Raw genomic sequence first — 8889 nt, 5'->3', positions numbered from 1 at the left:
AAAGTGGGACGGAGGATCTTGGGAATTTATAGACCGGGCTTGAGCTGAGGATAAGATTAAAATAATCTTTTCTTCCCTCTAAGCCGATATTTTGTTGCCACGTGTCCGATAGAGTACGTGGCAGTGAAGGGACGGTTTAGAAGGCAACGGCTACGATGTCCCTTTCACGTGACAGTAGACGGTGGGATGAGAATTGCGCGTGAAGCTTCCACGAAACGCGCGTAGTGATAGATGTAAGAACCAACGGAGAAGCGACGTGTGGGGGAAAGTGACACCTCACGTGAAGTGCCTGCCTTTCGGTTGAACCCAACGTAGAAGGGAAGGATGAGGGAAAATCGGAGCGTTTGGCAGTGCATTCTTCCTGAGGGTAGGAGTAGAAGTAAAATTTGAAAAAGTGAGGCGGGAAGGGCCAACACGTGGCGGGAAATGGGTGAAGGAGGATGAAGCAAAGGTCCGCCGAATGGGAACAGTACCAACGGGAGTGATTGGTGGCCACGTGAGGGGCCAAACATTTGGTTTAGCCGGAGACGTGGCATATTCAAAGTGGGGTGATCTGCCGAGTGGATTGATGGCATAGGATCTCGAAGATTCTGGGAATCATGGTGAGGATGGGGAAAATTCACAATAAAAACTTCTTAAATTATATAAATAATAATTTATTCTCTTAAAATATCATAATCATAATTTTATTAAAATATTTAAATTAAAAATAACAAGATTCAATATAATTATTATTTAAAAATAATAATTTTTATTATATAAATTATAAAAATTGAATAAAAAAATTATAACTTGTTCACTCTAATTTATGTTATTTAAAAATAAATTTTTAAAATAATAAATCTCTATCATAATTTTATTTAAAGAATAATAATTTTTATTTAAAAATTTAGAAGAATTGAATGGTAAATTTAACTTATTGATAAGATAAAATGATCTTTTTAATTTAAATTTATTGATACATAAATTCTTAAAAAATTTGATGAAATTATAACATTTTAAAAAATTAAATTATTATTTATACAATTTTAAAATATTTTATTATTATTTTGTCAGGATCGATTTAGTCGGGTCTTCTTCTCCCCAGGATTCAGTGGGGTTGAATGACAACTTGGTTTGGAAAATTTGAATGAGTAACAATTAAGATTCATTATATTTTTTGTTGAAAAAGAGTTCAGAATATTGATTCAGGTTTAATTCTAAATTCAATAATTTTATTTCAGTTAAAATATTTAAATTTCAAATGAAACTATAATTATTTGAATTAATATTTATAGTTTTTTTAAAACTTTTATCAGCATGTAATTGCCATTAATTTAATATTTTAGTACTTAAATGTTATTCGCATCGCCTCCCATTGATTGGACAGGGTGAGCGTTGAGGGGTGGACAAGAGGCCCAGGTCTAACCAGCAAAATTGGAGGCCCAGATGCATGCGTTCTTTATAGATGTTTCTTGATGTAATAATTAATATTCTGAATAAAGTAGTTATAAATTCAGTTTGGTTTGATTTTTTAAAATAAAATTAAACTAAACTAATTGATCCACCAGAACTGATAATTTAATCAGATTTTTTGCTTGCTGGTTGGGTTATATTTTTAAGCAGTTTGATTTATGTTTTGTTTAAGTTTGAATTTTTTTTGTGAGGTATTTCTTATAATCAATGTATATACATATTTGCGAAAATTTTTTATCTATTAATTATTATTTTTAAACAAAAAAACTTGAGGATTTTAACGATTAATTAGCTCACTTGACTATTAAAGACGAATGTATTATTTTTAAAATTAAAACTTGATTATAGATTCTAAACAAAATTATCAAAAACAACTATCGACAACATTTAGTTAATTGTAATATTTTTTTATTAGTGATCCACAAATAACTAAACTCAGGGGAGAGAAAAAATTTTATAAAAGCATATATAATAGATATTATAGTAAAGATTGGTTCAATTTAGTTTAAATTTCAAGAGAAAAGACATAAATCGAACCAAATTGATTGGTGTTATCAAAAGAAACACTAAACCAAACTTTAGTTATAATTAGTTTTAATATGTTCATATTGGTTTGGTATGAATGATTTGCATCAAGGCTGTTAAACTCGTATGTTTAAATAAATTTATGATAGAGATGTAAATTTTAAATGCAAACTTATATCATAAACTCGTGAAAGTTTGCTACTAGTAATAAATAGTTTTTAAAAGCATATGATTAAATAATTAAAGTATAAAATAAGATCATAATTTTGATTGAAATTTAATCTATCTACATTCACATATTATTATGCTCAATATATAAATTTAAAATATGGCAACTTATTTTTGTATTCTTTGTTTTCTTTTTTATGGTTAGTTTTTGTTTTTTTAATTGTATTTTTCATTGAACCAAATCCTACCACTTATGTGAATCAAGTTTTACACAGTATATGCCTGTTTTGCTCAATGAGTTTATGAGCAAGTGTGTACAATTTTGCAAGCTATAAACATAAAAAAAGTGATTTTAGAGAGTTAACTTGTGACTTTAACTGAGTTTTATATAATTTGAGTCATGAGTGAATTAACATGATCTTGTAAACTATAAATGTAAAAATGATAAATTTATAGAGTCAATTTAAAAGTTTAATAATAATGATTTGCATTTTGATTACCCTTAATTCTAATCTTATCAAGATGTATAATAGTAATACACAGGTATCAGCCTCAAGAACCTCCCTTGTGGTAATAAAATTCTAAAAACCAAGCCATTCCATGTCTAACTCAATTAGGCACGATAATGTAGGATGCAGTTAGTTGCCGTCTTATGTTTCTCTTCTAATTAAAAAAAAAAAACGCAAAAGGAAAAGAGAGTATATTATTGTTTAAATTAAATTAGTTGGACAAGGTACAAGAAAATGGGAATAAATAACAAACATATCCGGAGGGTTGAAAGCAGAAATATTGGTTGTGGCCAAAAAAAAAAAAAATAATAAAGCAGAAACTTAGGAAGGGAAGCAACCTAAAGCTTGCGATAGTGCATGTGTTGCTGTCATACGCGCAAGCCACTACTGAAACGACTTCGCCCTCATCGCCATTCACCGGTAATGATTTCAGTGTTCAGTGTTCACATCACATCTATTAAGGTTAAGTGGTTGGACAAGGGCAGGCCCGTGTGTAACCTTGAAATTGGAATCCCAATTTGTTTGATAATCAAATAATACTGCCCAATTTTATTTAAGATTAACCATTTTGAAAGTAATTTGATCGATTATTTGGGGTCAAACTTGGCATTGATTCTTCGAATTACTTGTTTTTGTTAAAACCATAATGCATTAAGACACATTTTTTGGGCCAACAATGCATTATTGGTTAGTTGTTTTCAGCCTCCACTACATGGTGATATTATTGTTTAATGGAATATCTTTTAAGATAATAATTTATATTTCTCAGCTGTATGTGAAAAACATTTTGGCCACAAAAAAAAAATTGTGAAAAACATGGTTCGTTCTTCATGTTATGTAATTATATGATTAAAAATATAATTCAATGGTGTGTGTCGGTGGATTACGAGCTTGATTGATTAGACGTGGCATGGTTCAAGGTTGGTGAGTGCTTGTCAATGACTCCAAGGGAAGCCGAAAACGCTGACGCTTCGAAACCAAGGGATGAATTTTAACACTATCATCATTGGAGTGAGATTTAAATTATTTAAAATTAATTTAACGGTTCAAACGTGTAAAAATTTTAACTCGTGACCTCGTTATACAAAAGATTATTTGTTGACAAAATATAATTATAAGATTATTTTTATTTTTAAAGTTTATATCTTTCGTTAAAGTAATAATATATTATAGATATGAAAAATTAACATTAAATTATATCCACTGGACACTCCGGATATGAGGCACCGAGACTGGTTCTTGACCCATAAATACTTCTTCTTGTTTGATTTGTGTCCTTTTTTCTGATAAAAGGACAAACAGTTCCAGATGTATCTGCAGGTAAGAAAAAAGGAAAAAAATTAAAACAATACATACAGTTAGCCAAAAGAATAAACCAGAATATGAGAGACACGCGTTTGCTTGTATTAGCTTTGAATGCAAACTCACTGTGTAGACAGTATCGAAGTTGGTGAGAATGAGAGCAAATGTCTTTTGCAATCATCGAACCAAATCCTTCATGTAAAGATTCATCAAAAAAGAAGTTTGGCAAGCAAATGAGATTGAAGCTTTGCAATCCAAGGTCCCCAGTAATAAGAGTCATGAACAAGGTCTAAACTAGGGTTGAAGGAAGGCAGAGAATATCAAAATCTCTCAGGCCTTGATTGGTTTTGTTTGAATTTAAATTGTAAATTTAAAAACTCGAGTTTAGCTCAATTTAATTGATTTCAAGATAATTAAAAAATATTTATAAAGTTTTAGTCATTGACTCAAGATCATCATCATTTTACTCATGATGAGTGACCATAATAGAGAAAATGTTTCATAAAATTAATGAAAGTGGTGATCATGGGATGTAGACATAAGTTAGGATCATTCGTAAATAGAAAAGCCCTTGCTCGACAAAAGTCATCATCAATATTAACAAACTATTAGTCAAATTTTTAGATTTTACATCTGCTACTTTATTTTATTTTTTCTTTTATCATGTAGTTTTAGTCTTTATTTTTCTATTGTACGACTAGCATAGTCTGCCATCTCTTTTTTAATTAATATATTTTTACTTCCTTTCATCTACATTAATTTTTTGTACTTTGAATTCTCATATCCGAGTGAGTTGTGATAAAGGAATTTGGGTTTCTTATGTCTAGTTAGAAGTCAGATTCTTTTATTCTTTTAAGATTTTGCATTTCTAACATGCCTCGTGACACACGCCCCTTTATTTTTGCCAAACAGGTATGATAGAATGATTTTTGAAGGAATGAAAATAGAAATAGAAATATGATAAAGAGTGATAACGAGATATAAAATCATGTTTGGTATGATTGAATAATTTCTATTTGATATGTAAAATCATAATAAAAAATACTATTATACCCTTGTAAAAAAAAAAAGTTCAAACATTCAACACAACTCGTACATCTAGATCGTGGCCATCATCTACCAATAGCATTCCCTGTCAATTATCAAATAATAAGGTATAAATTCAGTGATGCATTTATAGGAAAAATGGAAAATAATCAAAGGCATTAAAGATTTAACAAAGAAAAGGAAATATACAAGGTAAGGAATATGAACACTGGAAAATCAAATCCAGATCTAGATCGTTGTTGACACTGCCGACAAATCAAAGACAACAACCTCACAGTCTCCTCGTTAATAGCCACCATTGGTGTTGTAGCCACTGGCTCATTGTCGCTTTAGTTTGTTGACATAGATATGGTTTACCAATGTTAATGTTGAAGCTTGGCGAGGAAAAGGGTACCTTTAGTCGACGTTGTCTTGGAAGATGGAAGTGAGGAGGAGGAGGAGGTCGGACGGCAAAGGTTGACAACGAAGGTCTAACGACAATAGAGAAGAAGGTCGATGGAAAAGTTGGTCAGAGAAGACGAGGAAGAGTAGCGATGGAGAAGGTGAAGAAGAAGGCAGAAGATCATAGAAGGGGGGAGAAGTAGTAAAAGGACATTACTGTCAATACAAATTCTAACTGAGGATATTTTAAACTAAAAAAATCCAATCCCGTGGTCTCTTGATAGAATAGGGAATATCTCAAATGAGGTAATGGCCAATTCTATTAAATGAACTCTCCCATGCACTAATAGAGACATTAATTTAACTTTGGCACACAGTGAATAAACCATAAATATTAAAATAAAATATAAATTTTAATCACAGATATAGTAGTATGTTCATAAGCTATGCATTGTGCAATCCATGCAGTAATTTTGTTTATTCATTTCATTTTTTACTTACCTGTTTCATTGAACTCTGTGCAGTTTAAGTGAAGTATTTTTTAAAAAAAATCTTCACACGCTCCACTAAATAATATTAAAATATAAAAAAATAGAGACATGTTTTTCAATAAAAAATTGTGATTATGATTTTTCACAGGAAATAATTTATCTAGCTCTGTCAAATAAGAGACGCAGTACAGCACGAAAATTGTTATTTTATCATTTTAAAGAAACGTCCATTGAGGAATGGGCCTGACCCAAATCTAAATAGAGAAGCAAAAGTTATACCCAGCATCACAATTTCACAGGGTGTATATTTATATATATAACAACATGACGTAGAATAGGTATAATTTATGCCAACTTTAAATGAAAATCACATACTATTGATCTGGATTTAAGTCTTGTACTAAAAAATTATAATGTAAATTGATTACACAACTTGGCTCTTTGCTTGTCTTCTAAAGAGGAGTGTAAAAGAATAATCATAAAATTGGAAAATGGCGTGGGAAAAAACGAAGAACGTTATTGTTATCATTTAATTGATGACACGTCACACACGTACACAGGAAAGATTGCAAAGTTGACAACAAAAGCATATATAAGAAAATTACAGTTCAGACAATGAATAGATATTTCGAAATGTGTTTGGATTCTATTCTCATTTTTTATTTTTAAAAACAGTTTTATAATACAATTTTTAAAATTGTTTTTAAAATAAAACGAAATGAAAATTTATTTGATTATGTTAATTAAAAATAATTTTAAATTTTAAACATCGATTGATAGTGATGATTATAAGTAGTTAATGATGATAATTAATACTAAAAATTAATAAAAATAATTATAATTTTTAATAATCAAATTTAGTGTATTTAAAAAAAATAAAACAAAATAACTTAAAGTTATTTCTACTTTTTTTCTTTTAAACACAAAAAATGAAAACAATTTTGAAAACAACTAAATAAAATACACTTATCCAAATAAATTTTTAAATTTTTTTATTTTTAAAAACAAAAAATAGTTTTTAAAAATAGAAAACAAACAGGCCGTAGTATCTAGAATTATCCAAAATATAAATTTAATGACTATATTAATAGCATAATTAAATCTAATCTCTTTGTTCGGGTACTCGAACAGATTAAAAGTTAATATATAAAAATTCTGCTTCACAAAAATATGCTGCACTAAACAAAATAATAATAATAAGAATTGTATTACCAGAAAAAGAAAATTAAGAATTGGACATTTTCAATATTCCATCCGTTTCAAACAAAATGTGATTTACTATGAACTCATTAAACTAAACGGTGCCTCAAGTTTTCTTAAATCGGAAGTTATAGACTTGTTTAAAGTTAAGTGTTTGTTTATCTTTAACGTTAATTAGCCCATTATCCTAACTGTGCAAACTATGTCATTTTTCTAGCATACTTGCAAAGTGACCCATATAAAACGCAAAAGGAGAAGCACAACAGAAACTTTCTGGTAAGAATGAAATTTCGTTCGGCTATGCTAATGAAACAGAGTAAAAAAGTTAAAGAAGTGGACAAATTATCTTCTTGCAGATTACCAGTGCTTATGAACAACTTGTTCATCTGCCTTATTAGGCTCAAAAATGAACCTTCTTCTTCAGTAAAACCATCTTCGTACTCTTATTTTCTGAAGAAAAGTGAAAAATAAAAGCCAGTGGTCGCAAGATACAATCTAACTCAGTATAGAATAAGCAATTAATACAAATTCTGCCACATTATTGATCAGTTGTGCATAAAAGAGACGTCAATTCATCTTCCATATTTGCTTTTGAAGAGCTTCTCTTTCACTGGAATTGAAATCATACTGCTACCATTCATGATCCTCAAGCTCTGCCTTAGCATGTCAAACTCTCTCTCTGTCCTGTTCTTCTCGTACTCCATTGAAGCTAATTGAGCTTTCAAGGCTTCCATGGCTTCATCCTTTTCTTGCAATTCCCTCTTCAGATTTTCAATTCTGGATCTCATCTTCTCTGCTTTTCCACAAACAAGCCATCCCCTGTCAACAAATTGGCAAATCAATAAGCTCACACCAACATTCATGGCTTGTTTTCATCCTCTTTCTCCATCATTTCGCAGCAAGTTCATAAAATATTTTAACCAAAACCAGACCAGACCAGACCCGTTAACTCTAGCTCATGGAATTATGGGAAACATATATAACATGATTACAACGCACAGCCTGGAAGAGAGACGAGAAAAGAATCTAGAAAACTTCATTGCATGATATGATTTTGGTGCAGAGGGAGAGGAATGTAGGAGGAAAAGTGAGAGACCACACCACCATAAGTTCTCTGAATGAGGTCATCAAGCTCAGTCTTGATTGCAAGGTATAGTTGCTTCATTTCTCCACAGCCCTCATCTCCTCCATACCCTCTCTCCCCTTCATTTTCTGAACCAGAAGCTTAGTCCCCATCAGTTCCAACTCTTTATGAATGTTTTTGTTGCTGTTGTCGAAGTCGTTTCCCAGCTCTTTAAATTCTCTGATTGATCTTCCTTCTCCTGCAGAACCATCCTGAGGTGCCTCACCTCCTCTCTCAGCCTCTTCCTCTCTTGCTTCCAATCTGCCTCCTTGAAAGTGAACAGCATCATGTCTCTCTCATAGCTCATGCTCTCTTTCTCCCTCTCAACACCATCTGCTTCATCTCCTCCTGCAGAATCTTCACTCTCTCTTTCAAAAAACACAAAACTCTCGCTTGCAAAGATACCTCCTTTTCTTGCTAATCCTCCTCCCATCCTGTCCTGGCTTGAGAGGTTTTGTTCTTACAGTGAGCTAGAGAGGAAAGATAATAGAGTTGTGGCTGGACAACATAGTTACTTGGTAGAGCCCTCCTCTCATTAATAAAAGTGATGGTATATAATGGAGAGGTTTTGTTCTTGTAGCGGGCTGTAGATAGAGGAGGAGGATAATAGGGTTGTGCACTTGTGGGTGACATATTTTCTCAGTCGAGCCTCCTCTCATTAATAAAAGTAATGATGTTTCTGAAGAAA

The 8889-nt window shown here is 31.4% G+C and overlaps 1 pseudogene; it reads right to left on the bottom strand.

Moving 5' to 3' along the window:
* Positions 1–7377: 7377 nt before the first annotated feature.
* LOC129299535 (uncharacterized) lies at positions 7378–8634 on the bottom strand (annotated as a pseudogene).
* Positions 8635–8889: the final 255 nt, after the last annotated feature.

Source organism: Prosopis cineraria, unplaced genomic scaffold (genome assembly GCF_029017545.1).
Source record: "Prosopis cineraria cultivar Desert tree isolate PC_DT_omini unplaced genomic scaffold, ASM2901754v1 PC1195, whole genome shotgun sequence".
Lineage (NCBI taxonomy): Eukaryota > Viridiplantae > Streptophyta > Magnoliopsida > Fabales > Fabaceae > Prosopis > Prosopis cineraria.
The sequence above is the reverse complement of the archived record's forward strand: the minus strand, read 5'-3'. Positions and strand labels throughout refer to the sequence as shown.